Genomic DNA, 22,491 nt, shown 5'->3' with positions numbered 1-22,491 from the left:
AGTGGTTAAGCTGGTAGCAACTCGAGGTGCCCGGCCCGATGGTAAAGGGAATATTCCTTGGAATATTCCCTAGCTGACTAGTGGAGGCTCATATGGTAGGTTTGTCAATAGGCCAACCTAACGACCTTCGCGGGATATAAAAGATAAACCCCTTCACAGCCATTGATCACTCATCTTTCACCCAGTCAGAGTTGTTATTCTAGCTAGCCTTAAGCTCTTCACCTATCTTCTGTCTAGATCGCCATCTAAGCTTCACACAATGGAAGCGCACGGGTGGACAGAGCCATTTTTGTATCAGTTGTTTGAAGCTAAAGAATTTATTAATTCTCCTCTTTTCTGTTGTGTACTCTCTATCTCTATCTCAGATTCTGTTCGCTGCGCCGTGTAATTTTTACATGGTATCAAAGCCTAGGGGGCTCTAGAGATCGAAGAGTGTGCAAGAGGCAAAGGTTTCAACAGCAAAGAGAAACTATGTCAACTTTCGAAAGCGGTTCTGGCACATCAGGAAGGGGTGCAAGAGGTGGTGCTACTGAACCGGCTATTCAAACACTGAGGATTCGCCCACCAACCTTCAGCGACGGCAAGTTAGATGGTACAAACTACACCTTGTGGAAGTTCAAAATTACAACTATCCTTGATTCTTATGAGCTTCTGGAGACTGTGCTAGGGACTGATGCAGAAACACAGCCTACCCCCGACCCATCAAATCCTAGTGTGATGATTCCTCCGAATGCAGATCTTCTATGGGCTTGGAAACGAAGGAATGCAGATGCATTGTGTGCCTTAGTTACAAGCTGTTGTGACAGTGTTCTGACTTTGATTCAGCATACAACCAAAGCATCAAAGGCTTGGAATGTACTAAGGAGTTAATATGAAACATGAAACCAAACAAGGACTCAAAACTTGGAGAATCAACTAGCAGCAGAGAAGTTTGCTGAAGGAGAGACGTTTGAAGCATTCATCACTCGGATTAAGAATCTGCACGACCAGATGGTTGGCGCTGGGATACAAATGACTAGCGAAGAGCTAGCTCAGAGGTGTCTTCGGATTTGTCCACAAAAGTTTGATGGACTAGTAACTGCCCTTAATACTCAGGTGAGACCTCAAGCTTTGACTTTTGAGGAGTTTTGTGCATTATTAATGGAGGAGGAGTTGAGACTGAAAGCCCGAGAAGGAAGCAACAATGGAGATGCTTGATGGACCTAAAAATGGGCCGGCATTGGCTCATGCACTAGCCAGGCCTCGTCACTACGCACAAGACAACCCCTCGGCCTCGCGGCCAGGAGCGTCTATCAAAATCTCTGCCTTCCTAAACATTGCGTTTGTAATACGTTGTAGTCCAACTGATCCTAACCCAATATTACTCCTCAGAGGGAGTCCCTTTCACATAGCCAAAAGGCTCGAATCACATACACATGGGGTTCCTCCTACGGCTGAATGCCGTCAACCCTCTGCGACTCTCGTACACCTTGGGGATTGGCCCCTCGATGCGTCGCTCAACATATAGACATTTCGCACAAAAGTCGCTCAAGGTACCAAATAAACGTGTCCAGGAGTGTACCATTTCTTTCTCACGTACTTTCCCCTTTAGGATCCGCATCTACCTACAGCATGGGTACCTCACTGCCTCTCATCGTAGGTCATGTCCTAATAAACCAATTGCAATGCATGTCCAGGAGCTGGCCACTGAGATTTCCTAAATTCTTTTCATGCTCTATGCATTTGGTGGATGCTTAATGCTCAAACATTTAGCAAAACAGTATCGTGCACAAGTGCAAAAATATTATTTTAATGGTTTCCAACTACCGTTCGTGCTTCGTTGCATGGGCCTAGCACCGAGGTGATCCTCGTGCTACTAAGCTCTTAATTTTAATTATCATCCGTCCTAAATGCTATGCATAGAAATCAGCCACTTTCCCATCATCTCACACGGCATTTAGACATATTTCAACTCCTCTACCCTTTCCTGTTTAAGTATTGCATCGTTGGATAGGTTTATAGGGTATTTTGACATCATTTTATGTGTAAACAGTGAAAAAAGACACACTAGAACAAGAAGGTGGGGTTGAACTGAGGCAAATCCTCATGCTTCAGTCCCCACAAACATTCACAAACATTGTTCTTATTTATCCTTATTTTTCGAAACCCAAAATGAATTTTTCCCCTATTTTTTAGGGTTTTTCCACCCTTTTCTTGTATTTTCCCTTATTTTTTGCATTATTAAATTACTGAAAATTCAAAACAGGTTATGGGCTATGGCCCTTAGTTCCTACTTGTAGAAAAATGAAAGTTTAGTTGGTGTTCCTATTTACTTTCCCATTTTTATGCCAAAAAACCATCATTTCCCCTTGATTTTTCATGTTTTGCGTGTCTTAGCATATTATTTTGAACCACAAGATGCATATTTTCCTTATTTTCTGATTATGACCAGCAAGAACTCATGGAAAATAGCAACATACACAATTTTTAGTTCACATGAACAACATTTTATCAATCAAAAGCCATAAAATCTCAAATTTCCTTTGAAATTTTTGAATTACCGCTTATTTGCATGTTTCGGGTTTCATGTCCATGGCTGCAAATCTGAAAATCAGCAGCACTTCATGTCCAGCACAATCACCAATCACCATTTCCAGCCCGTGGAGCAATCCGATCCATGCCGGACAAGCCTCCATCATTCTTTCTTCTTCCTTCTTCTTCCCACATGAACTTGCCTTTAGAAGAGAGAGAGGGAGGAGAGAGAAAGAATAAAATCAGAGATCTTCAAAGAGGGCATCATTGCGCGAGTGAAGGGCGGCGAAATGATTGGCATCCAGGAGGGAATGAGGGGTAGTGATCAGTTGGCATGGTTGTTTTCAGGCAGGAGGAAGCATCTCCATCAACATGGCGCATTTTTCGGCGCCTGTTGATGGCGCCCTCTCTCCACGATTTTTCCTCTCTCAAGTGCATGAAACTTTCATGTGACATTTAAAGTTTGGGCTCCCAAAGGTCACTTGCCCACTTTGGCCAAATTTTGTCAACCCCTTTGCATCTCGACCGATTTCTTGGCCATTTCCTCGTCCGGACTCAGAATTGAGCTCTGAAAAATCCTGGGCGTCCGGCTTAGCATCCCGCATTGGCCAGTAGCTCGTGTCAACCCGCATGACTATCTGAAAAATTATGAAAAATCAACAAGTGTCGCTCGGGCGCCTTTAAAGCACTTTGGCGCTTAAAATCGTCCTAGATCGAGCCGCCGCCTTTGACATTAAATATTTTTCCCTTGATATTCATAATATTTTGCTATTTTTAAGCACTTCCCGTCACCTAAATTCCGCTGTCATTGGCGACCACGGGATAGGGCGACTCAGCCCGTCGAATCCACGAACATATCTGCACATAAACAACCAAAGAAGCATAAAACTGATACAAAACAAATATATAATAAAACTCAGCACAATGCTCCCCCTACCCCTGGACAGAACCAAGGCATGACATCCACAAGGAGTAGGCCTAGCATCATCTAATAGAAGATCCGAAGCGAGTCACTAACCAACTGCTCCAACACAGCCAAACTAAAAAAACCTTATCAAAGAGGTTGCCCTAAGTGGTAGTCTGAACTACTTACCAACTAAGGACAATACAACTAGGAGCTCCTACAAGGCGAGGACTCCTATAGCCTGATCAAGGAGTATTGTCTTTCAATACATTTCTTTTTTTTTTAGGGTTTTTATTTTATCAACATACTTGGGCATGTAAAAAGGAGAGAGCTGAGCGTAGTGACCCAAGGAGAACAGGGCATCGCTCTCAGGACTTGTCTCAGCACCCAATAACCTACCAAGCCCTCGCAAGGCGACACTTAATCCTTTTCTAACACTCACTTTTATTTTCGCTCCAACCTTCCTTGTTTTGTCATTTCATTTTGTTTTCAGCAAGAAGCCACCCCTAGGAAGACAAGGTATCGGCCCCAGGTCTGACTCATCCCCAGGAACCTACCAGGCCTTCGCAAGGCAATGAGCAACTGCCTACTCATTTCCATTCCTTTTCTTTTCTTTGATAGGGGTTAGAACCCCTTTTTACACACCTTCATATTTATATTCATCTTTTAGGATGTACAGAGTTTTTGGGCATCATCATTATTATCTTCTGGCAGGCTTCTCTAACTGCCTCACTACTAACAAGAACTCCTAGAATGGCTGCCTAGCAGGCTAGCAGAACAGGGCCACTAGGACTTCCTTCTAAAACAGGTCTTTCGATGCTTGACAATGTCTTTACCGGAGGCAATAACTACTCCGACCTCCCTCAAACATACTTAGCCTAAACCTGGGACTTCATGCCTTGGTTGCCGGTCCCCAACAAAAATGTATCCCCTCGACAAGTACAAAGACACATATAACAGGAAAGAAAGGTACTCGTAAAGGAGAGGTATCACCTGGATTGGCCACAAGAAGCTTCCATCGCAGCAAAGGCTCCTCCAGGCTCCACCAAATTCCACGAACCACGAAACCTATCCAGCACAACACTTAAAACAAAAACCCAATCAAACGCACCTGCACTAGACAGGCAAATGGCCCTCTTGGCCTAATGAAACGAGACATGACTTTGCTACAAAACTGAATCGACCCTCTTGGCCTAATGAAATCAAACAATACTACGCATAACATCCTCCTGGAAACAACCATGATAGACATCAAAGCATACCATTCCCAGGGGAACAGGGCTTGTAGCCCTAAACTAGGTGCATTAAATTATGACCTGTCTCTCCTGTGTATATTGCAAGAGGTTTTCGCATCACATGTTGTCTGACCAGTCTGTGGGTCCAAGATAATAAAGGCAGATGAGTCTCACTTACCCCCTGCATCACCCAAATCAACCATCGTCTGCCAAAGAGGGCATGTTCAAAAAGCATACCCCACAAGCGACCAGGTCATGTCTCCTCTTCAATAGATATATCGGGACAAGGGCCACAATTAAAGAAGAGGTCCTCTTCATACGCAAAATTAGCCAATGAATCGGCAAACTGATTCCAATTCCGTGGAATCAGCTGAAAAGACACTCTATCAAATTCGTCTAGTAGGGCTATGGCAGTATGATGGTACATACAAAGGATGGGGTTTCGTACCATGTATGTCCCATTGAGTTGATTTAAAACCAACTGAGAGTCCCCTTTCACCAATAACTGGCGGATACCACCTTGCTTTGCAATATTCAAACCCATAATCAGGGCTTTGTATTCGGCCATATTATTGGTAAAATTCGCCCCGAGATAAGCAGCTAACTTCATGACAATGCGTCGTCGGGGGTCTCGGATGACAACTCCTACACTTCCTTTTTTGCATGCACCCCTGGACGCCCCATCAAAGTACAAGGTGTACGTCCAAAAAGGGTTTACATATCCTGCCATCCTGGACTCTACGCGTAATTATGGTAATTGAAATTCAGCATATTCAACGGGTGGACTGTAGGCTCCATCCCTCCATCATCATTGAATTCGACAGGGATGCTCGTCAAAATTTGTAGGCAGTGATGGCAGAAGACCTTGATTTCCCAAATAAATGTCCTGCCTTCTTGCTCAATCACCGTGTATCCTTTGCTCCACCAAATGAGCTTCCCCTGATGATACCTCTATTCCAAATATGGGTGTTCTAAATAAGGGATCAGACAACCCATCAACCTCTATCACGATTTCCTTGCAGATGTTTGATCGATCTTGCCTAGACCTACAAGGCAGTCATAGCATTAGTACAATCAGAAGTAATAAGGTTTAATCTTATTAAGATTAACCTTATTTCTAAATTCTATCCCCTCAAGGTCAGCTAACAACACTGTAGATTTATTCTTTCCTATCCTAACGATCTGATAAGGCCCATCCCATTTGGGTTCTAACTTGCCTGGGAATAATTCACGTCGTGCGTCATAATACAGAACAAGCTGTCCTTTCTTGAAGGTGTATTTCTTGGCTTTAAGGTCGTGTAGCTTCTTCATTCGGCGCTTCGCCACTTCTTGGTGCAATAAGCTCTGCAACTTAAGCTCATCTAAATGTGCCAGTGTCGTCAAGCGCTCAAAAAGAGCGTCTTCATCGCTCAAAGAATGATTGATGGCGAACCGAAGAGTCGGCAGCTCAATCTCTAAAGGCAAGACACACTCCTCCCCATATACTAACTTGAACGGGGTATGGCCAGTGGCTCGTTTGAAAGTCGTATTATAAGCCCATACTGCCATGTATAACTTTTTATCCCAATCTCGTTTCTTTTCCGACACAATTTTGGACAGGATGCCCACAAGCTGCTTGTTGGTGCTTTCAACTTGCCCATTGGCTTGCGGGTTATATGGGGTTGTCATGTTATGCTTGATTTGCCAAGTCTCTGTCAAGCCTTTGATCATCTTATTCAGGAAATGGGTTCCGCGGTCCGACACTAATTCTTTCGGCGGACCAAACCGGCATATTATCTGCTCTAAAAGGAAACTAGCAGTTTCTTTAGCATCATCTTTCCTTGTTGCACGTGCTTCTGACCACTTCATGAAGTAGTCGGTTGCTACAATGATGTACCTCTTTTGCGTAGTCGACGACGGAGTAATAGGACCCACAAAGTCTATTCCCCACTTCTCAAATGGAAGTATCGCCATAATAGGGGTGAGTGGTCGTTTCCTATTCTCTCGACTATCATGTCATTGATAAATATCGCATCTCTTAACATACGCAAACGCATCCTGGAAGATGGCAGGCCACCAATAACCTGCTCTTAAAGCCTTTTGTGCTGTAAGCCATCCAGCAAAATGGCCACCGCAAGCAGAATCATGGCATTCTTCCAAAATAAATGGCACCTCGTCAGGCATCACACACCGGCGATAGATATCATCAACCCCTTGCCGATATAATGTACCTGCGATCAAAGCAAACTTTAACGCTTGCTACTTTATTTTCCTTTTCTCAACTTGAGATAATTCGGATCCCGCCTCTCCTGTTGATAAATAATGCGTTATTGCAGCATACCAGGAGGGAATAGATGCCGTATCTATTTTAAATAACAACTCCATGTCACTACCTTCAGCCACAGATTCTTTTGGCTCCCCAAAGTCCACTAGACATTCCACGATGCCTTGCAACCTTGGTGGCTTACTCTTGATTTCATAATCAAATTCCTGCAAAGTGATCAACCACTTTGCTAGACGATCAGGCGGCTGTAGCTTATTCATCAATAGTCGAAGTCCCTCCGCCTTCGTATAAAGCACGACTTTCTCATAGAGAATGTAATGCCTGAATTTCTTGGTCCCAAAGACCATCGCTAGACACAATTTCTCCATGTAAGTATAATTGATTTCGGATACCCCTAGCTTCCGACTAGCAAAAGCAATCGGGTGGTACCACTTCTCTTCCCAAATTTAGGCTAAACAGCAGCTGATACTATACATGGTGGCTGCCGAAAATATATAGAACACCTCACCTCTTTTAGGTGCTTTTAAAACGGGTGCTCTTGCTAGCTCCTATTTCACATCCTCGAATGCTACCTTACAAGGGTCACCCCATACAAACGAAAAACTAAAGGACAATAAATTTGTAAGCGGCAACGTTCTTTCTGCTAAGGCGTTGATGAATCTACGTTAGTAATCAACCGAAGACAAAAAGCTATGAACCTCTTTCAGAGTGCGTGGTGGACCCATGGCAACTATAACTTTGACCTTCTCGGGGTCTGTCGCAATTCCTACCGAACTAACCACATGACCCAGCAATAGCCCATAAGGTACTCCAAAAACACACTTCCGTGGGTTTAGGGCGATGCAAAATTGTCTACAGCGCTCAAAGCATTTTCTTAGAATGATCAACTGCCTTTCTCTCACGGTGGCAGCCCCTAAGTCATCAATAAACACCTTCAACTCTTCAGGGGATATGTCACCGAATGTCTTATCTGTTGTTCGTTGCCACGAACCAGGCGCATTGCATAAAACAAAGGCTATCACATGGTACGCAAAAGTACCAAATACAGTGATGAAAGTTGTTTTCAACTTGTCCTCTTCTGCAATTGCCATTTGGTTGTATCCTGCAAAGCAATCCATAAACGAATATATCTCCCTATCCACTAATTGATCCAAAATCTAGTCAATAAATGGCAACGGGTAGTAATCCTTAACTGTCTGCTTATTCAGCTCCCTAAAGTCTACACATAATCGGATTTGATTATTCTTCTTCTTTCTGATCACAACTAGCAAACACCATTCCGTGTGTTGCACAGGAAAAATCAAACCCGCTTTTCGAAGCTTCTGTAACTCTTCAAACAGGCCGTCCCTCAGTTTGAAAGGCATACGCCTTACTTTCTGTCGTACAGGACGACTGCCCTCTTTTAACGAAATTGTATGAACAGAAAGACTAGGAGGAATGCCTCTTAACTCATCATAACTCCAGGCAAATATATCATGGAATTCCTGGATCAAGGCCACATAGTCCTCCCTTTCTACTGAGCTGAGCATAGATCCTAATTTGATTGGCTGCGAATCATCAGGCGTACCAAGGTCTAGCTCGATAACATCTGCATCTCTTATACGCTCTTGGCCCTCTATCGGCTCATTCAAAGTGATTTGATAGATGTCTTCCGTGGTGGATCCCTCTTTGGACTCATCACTCGATGATATCTCACTAGCAGGTAAATCTTCTAATGTCTCCAATTCTGTAGAAGATAGAGGAGCTCTCTCACTCTACGGGGACTCAGGATAAGCATCAACCACCACACACTGGGCACCTTTGCCGAATATTAGCGGACCGACAGGTATATCTACTTGGCAGTCCGCTTGCAAGATCCAAGGTCGTCCGAGTAATACTTGGTAACTTGGATGGCCTGCAAAACGAATCACTCTAAATTCCAACAGGCATTCTACATTTGCAACAGTGACATGGACCTTAGTAATGCAACCTTCTGGCTATCTCAAACTATCATCTGCCATTCTGAGAATTGTGGAGGTATCTTTCTGAATCGCCAGACCCAACCTTTCCATCATTTCAGAACTCATAATGTTAACAGATGATCCCGTGTCGACAATGGCATAATCTACTAATATCCCATCAACATAGGCTGCAACCCTTGGGCAATGCTTCTCAGCATGCTCGAACCAGTCATTACCAACTCGCGCAATACCCAAAGGTTCTACGATATACCCGGTACATAGGATCTTTCTAAATTCCTTGCGTACTCCTGGGGAAAGCTTAATAAGTTGTAAAAGATTCACATCCGGCTTGACTTCGCAAAGAGAGCTCGCCAAATCAAATTCATGATAGTTCGATAGAGCTCGCTTTTCACGCCAAACCATCCGCTCTTTAGGTCGCTGAACCGGCTTTAATGCCTCCTTTTTACCTTTCACCTTCTTCTTTGGTGGTTCCTTATCGACTTTACTTTCTACGAGCTTCAAAGGTCCCCCTTCCATGCCAGGATTCAAAACTTGCGTTCCTTTGTCGCCTTGTTTAGGGTTTCCATCGACAGGCTTATCCTTGTCGGCTTCTCTACCCTTTTGACCTCTTGTAAGGACAGCTCGCAGATTAGAGGTTTTTGCATCATTAACGCGTACAGCCTCAATCAAACTAACCCCACGACCACTTGGTAGCTCCTCCACTGTAGTCTTTGGTCGTTGAAGTATTTGTTTAGGTCCATCTTCTCGCTGGGAATCACTTCCTTGGGCACGATGATTAACAAGCCCTGGTTGCCGACTTCCTCGCTGGAGGGAACTGATCTTACTCCAGCAAGTAGCTCCTAAATGGCCGGATTTCCCACAGATGTCGTACTTGACATTTGGGCAATTCCTTGGATAGTGTTGCCCACCACACCATTTGCAACTAAACCTCGACGGTGCACCCTCCTCTGGGTATCTACTTCCTATCAAATTTTGTTGTTTTTTAAGGAAGTTGACATCAACGGCTATTTGTCGATACTGCTCCGTAATCATGTCGGTATAATGCTTCATCATGTCCTTAACCTCGCCAAGAACATTGGAAGCGCTCGACTCATAGCCTTGGTCATTACCATGTCGTTCCATCGGCCTAACAATTCGATTAGGCACTGGTTGTTGAGCCACAGGCATGGTATTAGAATTGACCGCCTGGCCTCCACCATTTGGAGCCATTTGACTGCCCGTAGGCATCGACATGCTAGGGGGAGCTGGTAATAAAGGGACATTCTGCATCATGTTCCCTCTCCCATTAGGGTTAGTCATCACTATCCCTTGGCCACTACTGCCATTGGCCATTGCCATATTGTTTCCCAATACTAAACCCATATTCAAATTGCCTCGAGAAGCATAGGCCGCTTGTAGTCGAGATTCCACCTCTTGTGCTCGTGTAATGGCAGTATCTATATCCCCCAAGGGGACACTACTCAACTGCAATTGGATATTAAAGTCCAAACCATGAAGGAAATATTGCAATTGGGTAGCTGCGGGGATAGGAATAGAGGTGTCCAACTTACGGAAAACCTCTTTTATTTTCTTCGCATAAGCACGAATATCCTCGTGTGGTTCTTGGCGGGTCACGTTGAGTACACGCAACCAATATTGCCCACCCCTTTCAGGGACAAACTCCCTTCGAAAAGCTCCATAAAATGCATCAATGTTCAATATGGTTCCGGCTTCTAAACCATGATACCATATAGCGGCTCTTCCTTTGAGAGTCATATTGAAGAACATCATTAAATGTCCTTCTTCTTGAATGCGACAATTGAACATCAGCTTTTGAAACTCCCTAATGTGGAGTTCCGCATCTTCCTCAACTAACCCATTAAAAATGGGTAGCAGGTAACCTAGAGCCGGCAAATCCGTCGTTCCTGCTGGAATTGCAATAGGCTGCACCATGACAAGGATTGGATTTGCACTAGGAATAGGGGACGGTGGGGTTACACCTCCCGTACTTGACGTGGACTGGCTTATAGAAGGAACTAGAGCTTCCACCTTCTCCTAACTTACTGCTTGTGGCCCCAAGACCACTAGATCCACTCCCTCGTAAGGGTTTAGCACCGCTACGCTTAGGGGAATATCTCCTAAAAATTTCAGCACGTCGCCTAGCTCTTTCGTCTCTTTCTTGCTTTTGGATTTCTGCTAGACGATGCTTATCAATAAATAACGGATCAATCTCAGTATCCTTTGGCATAAACTGCTAGTTGGTCCCTAAACAACCAAGATTCGAGAACCGCCACTTTTAAGCGGCTCCCGGCAGACGCACCACTCATGGACCTAAAAACGGGCCGGCACTAGCTCATGCACTAGCCGAGCCTCGTCACTACGCACAAGACAACCCCTCGGCCTCGCAGCCAGGAGCGTCTATCAAAATCTCTGCCTTCCTAAACATTGCGTTTGTAATACGTTGTAGTCCAACTGATCCTAACCCAATATTACTCCTCAAAGGGAGTCCCTTTCACATAGCCAAAAGGCTCGAATCACATACGCATGGGGTTCCTCCTACGGCTAAATGCCGTCAACCCTCTGCGACTCTCCTACACCTTGGGAATTGGCCCCTCGATGCATTGCTCAACATATAGACATTTCGCACAAAAGTCACTCAAGGTACCAAATAAACATGTCCAGGAGTGTACCATTTCTTCCTCACGTACTTTCCCCTTTAGGATCCGTGTCTACCTACAGCATGGGTACCTCACTGCCTCTCATCGTAGGTCATGTCCTAATAAACCAATTGCAATGCATGTCCAGGAGCTGGCCACTGATATTTCCTAAATTCTTTTCATGCTCTATGCATTTGGTGGATACTTAGTGCTCAAACATTTAGCAAAACAGTATCGTGCACAAGTGCAAAAACATTCTTTTAATGGTTTCCAACTACCGTTCGTGCTTCCTTGCATGGGCCTAGCACCGAGGTGATCCTCGTGCTACTAAGCTCTTAATTTTAATTATCATCCGTCCTAAATGCTATGCATAGAAATCAGCCACTTTCCCATCATCTCACACGGCATTTAGACATATTTCAACTCCTCTACCCTTCCCCGTTTAAGTATTGCATCGTTGGATAGGTTTATAGGGTATTTTGACATCATTTTATGTGTAAACAGCGGAAAAAGACACACTAGAATAAGAAGGTGGGGTTGAACTGAGGCAAATCCTCATGCTTCAGTCCCCACAAACATTCACAAACATTGTTCTTATTTATCCTTATTTTTCAAAACCCAAAATGAATTTTTCCCCTATTTTTTAGGGTTTTTCCACCCTTTTCTTATATTTTCCCTTATTTTTTGCATTATTAAATTACTAAAAATTCAAAACAGGTTATGGGCTATGGCCCTTAGTTCCTTCTTGTATAAAAATGAAAGTTTAGTTGGTGTTCCTATTTACTTTCCCATTTTTATGCCAAAAAACCATAATTTTCCCTTGATTTTTCATGTTTTATGTGTCTTAGCATATTATTTTGAACCACAAGATGCATATTTTCCTTATTTTCTGATTATAACCAGCAAGAACTAATGGAAAACAGTAACATACACAATTTTTAGCCCACATGAACAACATTTTATTAATCAAAAACCATAAAATCTCAAATTTCCTTTGAAAATTTTGAATTACCGCTTATTTGCGTGTTTCGGGTTTCATATCCATGGGTGCAAATCTGAAAATCAGCAACACTTCATGTCCAGCACAATCACCAATCACCATTTCCAGCCCGTGGAGCAATCCGATCCATGCCAGACAAGCCTCCATCATTCTTTCTTCTTCCTTCTTCTTCCCACATGAACTTGCCTTTAGAAGAGAGAGAGGGAGGAGAGAGAAAGACTGAAATCAGAGACCTTCAAAGAGGGTATCATTGCGCGAGTGAAGGGCGGCGAAATGATTGGCATCCAGGAGGGAATGAGGGGCAGTGATCAGTTGGCATGGTTGTTTTCAGGCAAGAGGGAGCATCTCCATCAACATGGCGCATTTTTTGGCGCCTGTTGATGGCGCCCTCTCTCCACAATTTTTCCTCTCTCAAGTGCATGAAACTTTCATGTGACATTTAAAGTTTGGGCTCCCAAAGGTCACTTGCCCACTTTGGCCAAATTTTGTCCACCCCTTCGCATCTTGACCGATTTCTTGGCCATTTCCTCGTCCGGACTCGGAATTGAGCTCTGAAAAATATTGGGCATCCGGCTTAGCATCCCGCATTGGCCAGTAGCTCGTGTCAACCCGCACGACTGTCTGAAAAATTATGAAAAATCAACAAGTGTCGCTCGAGCGCCTTTAAAGCACTTTGGCGCTTAAAATCGTCCTAGATCGAGCCGCCGCCTTTGACATTAAATATTTTTCCCTTGATATTCATAATTTTTTGCTATTTTTAAGCACTTCCCGTCACCTAAATTCCTCTCTCAATGCTGCATTCTCTGCCAATGCAAAAGGCTAAGGTGGTTCCCCATCAAAAATGATGGTGACAAAAAGAAGAAGGGCAGCAAGAAGAAGTTTCAAGGAGAGTGCTTCTACTGCAAGAAGAAAGGACATGCAATTGCAGATTGTCGTGTCAAGAAGGTAGATGAAAAGAATGGTACCCTTAAAACTAAAGGGAAAGAGACAACCAATATAGCTGAAGCAGAGTTGGAATTATTCATGGCGACCATTGAGGAAGTGTGCTCCTCGGTGCAAGAAGAATCTACCACTGACTCATGGGTGTTGGATAGTGGGGCCTCTCGTCACATGACCAACAAGAAAGGTCTATACAGTTCTATGCAGCCTCTACAAGAATCCATCACTGTGACGGTTGAAAATGATACTAAATGCCCTATTGTGGGCACACGTACTATTTCTTTTGTTGCTGCAAATGGTGAAGTCAAAAAGCTTTCAAATGTGTTGTATATTCCCGAAATCAGGAGAAATCTCTTATTAGTTTGCTGCCATAACTTATCTTGGTCATGAAGTAAGGTTCAAGAAGATAGGTGTAGAAATTCTTGATAGTGCTGGCACAATTGTTGGCAAAGGAGAAAGAAGGAACAACTTGTATGAGCTAAGTGCTCTTACAACCACCGTTGGAGTAGGCACAAGTAAGCTTTGGCATGAAAGGTTTGGACACATCGGATTTGCAGTGTTGAAGGAGATGCGAAAGTAAGGTATGGTTGCTCACCTACCTACAATAACTAAATTGAAGGAACAATGTGAAGCTTGTATGATGGGCAAGCAACAGAGAAAGGCATTTCCACAAGAAAGCAAGAATAGAGCATAGGCTCCTCTAGAGTTGGTGCATACTGACTTGTGTGGTAAGATACCTACATAGGCCTTGGGGGGATCTTCTTATTTCATGTTGATTGTCGACGACTACAGTAGGAAGATGTGGGTGTACTTCCTTCGTGATAAGGCTCAAGCTTTTGGTAAGTTTAAAGAATGTATAAAACTTGTTGAGAATGAAACAGGGAAAAGTGTGAAGAAATTTAGAACAAATGGTGGTGGTGAGTTCAACTCAAAGGAGTTTGAAGGCTTTTGCAAGAGCAAAGGGATCAAGCGTCAATTTGACGACGACTCACACACCTCAGCAGAACGGTGTTGTGGAACGCAGGAATCGCACCATTGTGGAGATGGCAAGATGCATGCTAAAGGACAAGGTATTGCCTAACCATTTTTGGGCTAAAGCTGTTAATATTGCAGTCTACATTCTAAATCGGAGCTACACAAAGGCTCTCAAGGGATGTTGAGTGTTGAAATGACTTGTTTTTTGGCTGATTTTTGTTGTTTTTGAGAGCTGAATGGTTGATTTTATGAGATGATTGATTGGTTTGGAAGTGGTTTGAGAGTGTTTTGGATGATAATGATGGTGTTTTTGAAGATCATGATGTTTATTGATGGTTCTGTGATGTTCTGATAGGTTCTGATTGGTCCTGTAAACCTTCTGTTTTGTTCTGTTTTGCTCTGTTTTGTTCTGATTGTCTTCTGTAAGGAGGGATGGAGTATTGATTGATGAAGATTGAGATCTTGAGAAAGTTTATTGAATAGTTTTTGAGAGTTTGGAATGATTTGAGAATGAGTTATGTGGTTTTGATGACCTTCTGTAACCTTCTGTAGGTCTTCTGTAGAGCTTCTGTCTCTGTTCTGTTCTGTACTGTAGCTGTTATGGTACTGTTCTGTAGACTGTTCTGTATGCTTCTGTATGTGTTCTGTGGAATGTATGTGTGACTTTGGGAAAGTTTTCTAACCTTGGAAAGAGGTGAATACAAGTGCAAAAGAGCTGAAAGAAGTGGAAGAAGTAGCTACCAAAGACTCAAGTAAAGACTAGAGTGAAGTGACAGTAGTGAGCTATGAAAGGACACTGTAGTGGCTCTGGTGACTTTTCATATCAGACATACCTCTTGGGAGGAGTATCCACGACCTAAGAGGGATTATTGAGAGTGATTTTGAGAGATTGTAGTGAGGATATGATGTATTATTGATGGAGAGAGAGAGAGAGAGTCAGAGATAGCCAATTCTACTCAAACAAAGTGATTGTATATGAGAGATTGAGAGAGAAGACTATGAAGATATTGAAGATGAATACTATGTGATGTATTTCCATTCAAAGATGGTGTATTCCTTTACTTTCTTTGTTCTCTTGATGGATTTTATGAAGATGTTGAAGAATATGGTTGATTCTATTAAAAACCGTGGGAGATCTACATGATGCTGTATGAAGATTTGTTGTGCCTGGTGTTCTTTTCTTCATTGTGATCATATGAAACATGATAAACAAGCTTGTTGATGTTACAAGATATATTTTCTTGCAAGAGAATTCCCTTTTCCTTGGTGTTCCTCTTGGGGCTCCAAGGGAAAAACACCCCATGAGGCTTACACTAGTAAGAAACCATCTGTCTCACATTTTAGAATGTTACGCACATGTTCCATATGAGAAGAGAAACAAGTTACAACCAAAAAGCAGAAAATGTATCTTCTTGGGTTATAGTGATGAGCAGAAGGCTTACAAATTATATGACCAAGAGGCAAAGAACATCATCACGAGCCATGATGTGGTGCTCAAGGAGGAGCCACATACAGTGGAGGAGGAGAATGCAAGTTCTTCCACTTTATCATCAAGCAAAGAAGTAGTCCACTATGAACCTGTCCCGAGAGCTATCCCTATCCTTAAGAAGGAGAAAGCATCATCTTCGAATGATTAGGAAAAAATTCACCAACCTGACATCACACCACTGGAAAAGCCATTGCCGTGCTGGGTGAAGCAACTCTATGACCACAATAATCCTATGCCTGCATCTGTTGAGGAGAAGGCAGACGGACCAAGGAGGTCTCAGAGAATAGAGGAGCAAAGGAGGGCTTCTGCTCACATAGTCAATATGGCCTTGATGGTTGAGATTATGAGAGAAGTAAAGGAGCCAATTGACTTAGAAGAAGCACTTGCAGATCCATCATGGAAGGCTGCTATGCAAGCGGAGTATGACACTTAGGAGCTAGTGGATCGACCAGCAAAGTGGAAGGTTATTGGCACCAAGTGGATCTGGAAGGTAAAGTACAAGGCTGATGATACCTTAGAAAAGTACAAAGCTAGACTGGTTGCACAAGGATTTTGACAAGTTGAAGGGTTTGATTTTCAAGAGTCATTTGCCCCAACTGCCAGAATGACCACTATTCGCATGGTACTTGCAGTGGCTGCCCACAAGAAGTGGCCAGTGTACCAAATGGATGTTAAGTCAGCGTTCCTAAATGGTGACCTCAAGGAGGAGGTGTACGTGGCTCAGTCACCAGGGTTTGAGGCCCCCCATTCTGAGAACAAAGTGTGTAAGCTGAAGAAGGCATTATATGGGCTGAAACAAGCCCCCAGAGCATGGTACCAGCGGATAGATAAGTTCTTTTTAAACCTAAACTTCAAAAGATGTGCCTCAGATGCTAACTTGTATGTTTACAGGGATGGTAAAAAGTTTGTAGTGATCGTCCTATATGTGGACAACCTTCTTATTACATGTGACTATGAAGATATGATCAACCAAACTCAAAAGGCTTTGAGTTCTGAGTTTGAAATGACAGACTTGGGCTTGCTACACTATTGTTTGGGGATTGAAGTCTGGCAAGAGCCAGGAAAGATCTTTATCTCTCAAAAGAAGTATGCATGGGAGATCTTGAAGGCATTTGGCATGACCGAGTGCAAGGAGATAGCTACACCTATGGAGGTGAATGCAAAGTTATCCGTCGAGGATACATCAGCACTAGCAAACATTGGGAGGTATAGGAGGTTGATCTACTTGTGTAACACTAGACCAAATATCAGTTTTGCTGTTGGTGTCTTGAGCAGGTTCTCAAACAAACCTCATGAGAGTCATTGGAAGGCTGGGATGCGGGTGCTCAGATACTTGAAGAAAAATCTTGACTATGGTATCACATACAGTTTTGAAACTTCTCTTGTGGGGAACTGTGACTCAGATTGGGCAGGAGACAGTGATTCCAGGAAGTCAGTTTCTGGTTATTGTTTCTCTTTGGGTTCAGGAATTTTCTATTGGATTAGTAAGAAGCAGCCAACAGTGGCATTGTCTTCTACCGAAGCAGAGTACAAGGTAGCTTGTTTTGCTGCATGTGAAGCAGTATGGTTGAGAAGGATTCTATGGCATATGGGAGTGCAGGATGAAGAACCAACTGTGCTGAGATGTGACAATCAGAGTTGCATCACCATTGCCAAAAATCTAGTGTTTCATGCACGCACCAAACATATAGAGATCCAGTATCACTATGTGCGTGATTTGATGGAGGATGGGATAGTGGAACTGGTCTACTGTCCAACAAAGGAGAATGGAGCAGATATCTTCACCAAAGCACTTACAAAGGATCTACTTCAAGTTCATCTTTAGAGACTCGGCATTGGGTCGAGGAGATAGTTCACCTATGGGTGGACATTGAGGGGGGGTGTTAGATATGATCAATGCCCCACCCTCATTAGGTGCTACCAATGATCCATGGTGCTCAAAGTTGTAAGGCCCCCATTATGAGAAGAAGCCAAATGTGAGCCAGACATTGGTTTGGTTGAGTCCTGACGTGTATATCAGATGAGGTCTATGTGACTAGATGGCAAAAAGGTGATCGTTGTGGGTCTAATCTTTGGGTTAGACAGAGTGGTTAAGCTGGTAGCAACTCGAGGTGCATTGCATCCAGTTGCGGGGTAAGGGAGTTAAAAGGGGCCCCTATTGTGGGGTTCGAGGGCAGCGCCCCCAGCCCGATGGTAAAGGGAATATTCCCTAGAATATTCCCTCACCGACTAGTGGAGGCTCATATGGTAGGTCGGGTCAGTAGGCTGACCTAACGACCTTCACGGGATATAAAAGATAAACCCCTTCACAGCCATTGATCACTCATCTTTCACCCAGTCAGAGTAGTTGTTCCAGCTAGCCTTAAGCTCTTCACCTATCTTCTGTCTAGATCGCCATCTAAGCTTCACACAGTGGAAGCGCACAGGTGGACAAAGCCATCTTTGTATCAGTTGTTTGAAGCTAAAGAATTTACTGATTCTCCTCTTTTCTGTTGTGTACTCTCTATCTCTATCTCAGATTCTGTTCGCTGCGCCATGTAATTTTTACAGAGTTGAGACCAATGATCATGCAATGTTACCACAGTGATGACCGGTGACTAGTACGTAGGGAGAGAGGGAGATGAATCATGTCTTGACACAACCAGGAGCTCAATAGAGAGAGAGAGAGAGAGAGAGAGAGAGAGAGACTCACTTTAAATTTGCTACTGCCTGGAGCTGAGCTACCTATTGGGAGCGATGAAGTTGGAGTTGCCTGACTGAGCTGCTTCTTCTAAGTAGGAGAAGTGGAGAGAGAGAGAGAGAGAGAGAGAGAGAGGAGGAGGAGGAGGAGAAGGAAAGAGACCCAGTACAAAAGCACAACTTTCCAATCAACCCAATCATGTGCAATCAAAGTGAGAGAGAGAGAGACCCGGTACAAAATCATAGATGGAGTTATTATCATTAGGAGAACATTATCGGTGCACACACCTATTAATTAATAGTCATGCAAGGTTTAAGTAACAGCCAGCACTAGACCTATCGCAAGGTTGATGGATGCAATAATGGACTTCATCTGGTTCATGTGTGTCATCCCGTGTAGTAGCACTCTGGCTCCTGCTCCATTGTTAACCCTCGATTAAACACAGTATGAATATCCGCATGCGCAACCATGCCCTTGCCAAAATTGAAACATAACTTTCTTTCTCTCTCTCTTTTTTAATGCGAAGGTTTAGTTTGATATTTCTATCACAAAGTATTTCGAGGTTTATGCACAAAGATACTACTAGGCTTCAAAAAGGTTCCCATAGGCTTCAAACAATTGTCTTCCTAAGGAGCTTGTACCCCCACTTTGAAGACATGCTCTCTTCTCCTCATCTATCTACACATCACAAGCACTTCTCTTACAATCTTCCCAAACACTAGATCATATTTTAGCATTCCTATTTTCTGCCCAAATGGCCGTGATGGTAATGCCCCGATGATAATTCCATAGTTTTAGTTAATAGTATCTCTTCATCTAATATGTATTTGTCCTTGAACAATGCCAACTTCATCTTAACCTATGCATTAAGTCCTACAATTGCAATCCACCCCATCACCTTCTTTCAGAGAGCTTGTTCCATAGGGCAATGCCACAAAACATGGGGGATTGACTCCCAAGCTTGATGGCACATGACATACTCTGCTTGGATCTTCATAAACTTATTGAGCCTCTCCTTCATGCTTAGCTTCTACATACACACCTTCCATAAAAGGGTATTTAATTTGTTAGATGGAATACTAGATGACACCTTTCTAGAGTGTTTCTACCATATCTTCCAATGTTCCCTAGGGAAGATGGATCTCCACTCCATCTACTAGTTGAGGAACACATCATTCTTCCTTAATTCCAAATATTTTTTACATTTATCTTGAACCACCTTTCTACCTCTAGTTGTGACTAGGAACTTGGGGAGATGTTTGTTCTTATAGACTCTGGAGGTGAGCCACTCTTCTTTCCTCTCAGCTAGCATGGATCTAAGCTAGTCCATTTCCTTAGTATTGAGATGGAACTTATGTTTAATTTCATCCTTGTCCATGAGTTCCCCTTCCTATGAGTTCAACATTTCTAACCATCTTCTCAGACCTTTATTCTCAACTACTTTGGACTTCTTATTATCTTTATATGTTGGAGCTATATTGTCCTTGAAGGCAACTGGTGAGAGCCAGATATGTTAGGAGAGGGAGGAATTTCCTCTCTAGTCTACCTCTTCACTCCACCTAAATTCCTTGAGAGATGCCCACCAACTTTTCAATATTGTATTTATAGTGGTCAATTCCTTTATTCTGAACTCAGTCCCTACCAATAAAACATTCTCCCATGAAAGGGAGTCCTAGGCACCTTTCAGTAGTTTGGTTATTGACATCCATTCTATCATAATAGCTTCCCAAAGAATGTCATGCTCAAGTCTAGCTACTATGCCATGCAATTTGTTTTGGCACCTATTGCCTCACCACCCATTCAACCATTCACTTCAAATTCACAAAGTAGGTTCCATGCTAAGGAGTGCCATTTGTTGCCATTAGTATATTGCCATAGAAATTATTTGCACATCCTTTCTATTACTTGGCAATTTGATCTAGGGAAAGGATTTGCGGATGCCACAAACACGTTACTTGCATTGATGACAATGTTTATATGCTTTATATGCTTGATTGCTTGCAATCTATATTATTACATATCACTGGAAGCTCAATGTATGATTCTAGATCCCAGAAATCTTTTACACTCTTGCACTTCGTGCCATCCCACATCTCATTTATCTGTGAAGTACTAATTGCATTATCCTTTATCAACCTTTTTTTTTAATTTCTCCACATTTCCAATAATTCATGACATAGGGTTCTACTTTTGGTTAGTAATTGCAATTGTTTTGTAATGGAGATATAATCAAAAGAAAGCCTTGCTAAAAAAATCAGGCTTGTATGATTAGATATTTTTGCAAGCTTAAACAATATCATTGGGTGAACAAGCTACTACTCATTTGACTCTTCACCTCTACTAACATCATAGTCAAAGAGTAGAAGTAACCACCAAACTACCATGGCAATAGTGTTGCCACCATGAAGCATATCTAAAGGCCTTTTTCCCCACTACCCCTCCATGACACTCAACTCCATTGAATAATTTTCTCATTTCATAAGCTAAATACATGAGCTCTAGGAAGGCATACCAATAGTCTCAAAATGAGCTTTGAAATGTAAACATGGTATGAGCTTTTGCACACCTTGATTATTTGGTGGAATATTTTAATTTTTATCAGAACAACTGGAGCCTCTCTTTGGTGGGTAATAGGTATTACACTTTGACTAACTAAAATCAATTCATTTAGCTATGGAAAAAGATAGTGGATCCCACCCTTGCATGTTTCTAACTATGATCTTCCCTTCCATATTTAAAAGGTAACTAAAATCAATTCATTTAGCTATGGACAAAGATAGTGGGTCCCACCCTTGCATGTTTCTAACTATGATCTTCCCCTTCCATATCTAAAAGGTAGGCATGCTTTGATAGTCCATGAATAGGGATAAGTTGCATGCTTTTGTAGTTCATGAATAGGGATAAGTTGGTAAGGGATAGGGATAAATAATCTTTATAAAAATAGCTTTGAGTTTAATAGTTGGCAATATGAACTCTTAAACAAATTTTAATATCTGACAATTTCATCTTTTTATAGTTTCTAAAAATCAATGTTGCATGGATTACAAGCAAGGTGAATGTACATGATTGCGAGCATGGTGATTTTTTTTCATCTTATCAAGCATTAAGTCCAAGCTATAAATAGCAAGCATGGGTATTAAGGTTTTCTTTCAATTTCTTTTTTTTTGGTTTATAATGTATTTTGAGCAAAATGCATGATAGTTAAACATGACAAAGCACTTTTCTTCTACAATAATGGGGTTTACATGCAAGGAGGATTTTCCACACAATCTAGTATGTTGAAGTCACCATCATAGGATTATGCTCCATGACACACCACTTTTCTTTGTAGGAATTTATTCAAACACACCATGAATAACAACACTCATATTGAACTATTTTCATTGCTCTACAATAACTACTGCAAAACACATACTATTTTAGATATACAGAGGTATGCCCACAATTTTATCAAAGCATTTTAGAACTTCATGACTGTGACAATTTTGCGCATTTCTTGCAAATCATTGCAGTTCAAGAGAATCCATCATAAACAATATGTTTGTCAAGCACTTGATGTGCTTTTGCAAGAGCACCACATTTAGCATACATAGTTATTAAAGTGCTTGCAACATAGGGGCTTCTTTCAAGTAACCCCCGTTTACAAATGTCATCATGTAGCCTTGTGCCCTTGAATAGATCCTTTTGCTTTGCACAAGCCTTCATCAATCCCACAACGTGAGTAGTCTCCCTTGGAAACACAGCTCCTTCTCCTCTCGAGACTCCCCTTCGCTCAATTTAAATATGGACATTGATTCAATTTTTTTTTACCTCTTCAAAAACCTAGGTTGGATTTTACTAGAAATCCAACCACAAGGCATCTATTGTCACTTTGTGCTTGAAAACTGGAGGCCTTGCA

The sequence above is a fragment of the Lygodium microphyllum genome, chromosome 28 (genome assembly GCF_053477565.2).
Source record: "Lygodium microphyllum isolate KBCC chromosome 28, Lygodium_microphyllum_v1.1.10, whole genome shotgun sequence".
Lineage (NCBI taxonomy): Eukaryota > Viridiplantae > Streptophyta > Polypodiopsida > Schizaeales > Lygodiaceae > Lygodium > Lygodium microphyllum.
The sequence above is the reverse complement of the archived record's forward strand: the minus strand, read 5'-3'. Positions refer to the sequence as shown.